Raw genomic sequence first — 1,531 nt, 5'->3', positions numbered from 1 at the left:
GGCTGAAAATAAACTGTCTCACAAAACCTATCTTATCCTATCTCCATGACCCCGGGTATAGTTTTATATGCTATAGTTCATAATTTTTGTGTTTATCTTCTCAATTACATAACATTCCCTTTGTCTAGGAGATATATCAAAGAACCAGACTTTGAAAGGATCAGCAGAAAAGCCTTCCTTGATATTCTGTAACCCTCACTCATAACCCCTCCTTCGCCATGGTATCTCCCTTACTGATGGTTGGTAGAAATGTGGTTAACAGCTCTAGAGATGCAAATGCAGATAGTCTTAACTTGTATTTATATTTCCCTCTGCAGCACCTGAATTAATTATAAGAATCAGATACTATTTTTCATGCCATAATAGCACACTAAAGTTCATTAGAATAAATGTTGTTCATTGGAATAAAGACATAAAAAAAGTTCACTTCACATAACATTATCTTTATGGTCATATGTACATAGCTTTTGACCTTTTCTGCTTGTTCTCGACTTATACTAGTTATTGCAAATAACCATGCGAAACCATGGGACCTATGTTTCTTTGGGCCTGGCTTACTTCACTTAATATAATTTTTCCAAGTTTTACCATTTCCTAACAAATGGGGTAAGATAAGGTCACAACTTGCATTTTCTTTCTTGCTATTGTTTTTAATGTATCTAAAAATGTACTATGTGATTTTTTTGTTTCTCTTGTATGTTCTTCCCCCAAAATATAACCTCTGTTTTCACTGTATTTGATGTTGGCAACCTGCATCTTCTATATACAGTTTTCTAATTAGGGGAGGAGAAGGAAAATAACAAAGTGCTGAAACAAGGATACAGGTTGACACATTGTAACAATGAGATGTACAAGACACTACTTTGAAAACAAACTCTACAACTTTGGTGGGAGAGGGGAGGTTGGGAAGGAGGGGATGGTAGGGGAAAAACAAAGGAGGAGGTAACAATGCTCGATAGGAAATGTACTCAATACCTTACTCGTGTAACTGTAACCCCTCTTACATTATTTTTACAATAAAAAAACCCACAAAAAATGCTCACTTCAACAGTACATATGATGAAATGGAAATGATAAAGAGAAAATTAGTATGGCCTTTGTGCAAGTATGACATGCGAATTTGTGAATAAATCATATTTTAGTTGAGAACGGTGGTCGTAAAGAGGGAGAAGGTCTAATGTAGACCCAAGAGAACTTAAAGCAGCTGAGAGCTCAGCCAGCAAAGGGTTTGATCATTAGTGGATGTGTGTTCCCTGGTAAGAGAAAGTCCTATTGCCTGAGAATCACTGTAATCACTGAGCCTGTGACCAGTGGAGGGGTCCAGTTTCAAGAACTTCCATGTGGCCGTGAGGGTTTGCTGCCAAGTGACATCTGAGACTACTCTGGGGGCTTGTAGACAAGGAACCATTGCAGCCCAGGAAGTCTTAGGTTTCTATCAGCAGAATCTTAGAGAGAAATGCCTACACACAACAGTTATGGAGTGAGAGTAAATATGATGTAGAACCAATGAGAAGCTTAACAGTCAGGAGCT

The 1,531-nt window shown here is 37.8% G+C and overlaps 1 non-coding gene across 1 annotated transcript; it reads left to right on the top strand.

Annotated features, from left to right (window-relative positions):
- Positions 1-1,035: 1,035 nt before the first annotated feature.
- On the top strand, positions 1,036-1,141 carry LOC138832652 (U6 spliceosomal RNA). Its single transcript, XR_011373603.1, has one exon. It is a non-coding gene; the product is annotated as a U6 spliceosomal RNA (small nuclear RNA).
- Positions 1,142-1,531: the final 390 nt, after the last annotated feature.

The sequence above is a fragment of the Dipodomys merriami genome, unplaced genomic scaffold, assembly GCF_024711535.1.
Source record: "Dipodomys merriami isolate MVZ:Mamm:240054 unplaced genomic scaffold, mDipMer1.0.p SCAF_2, whole genome shotgun sequence".
NCBI lineage: Eukaryota > Metazoa > Chordata > Mammalia > Rodentia > Heteromyidae > Dipodomys > Dipodomys merriami.
This window is presented reverse-complemented; position numbering and strand designations above follow the sequence as displayed.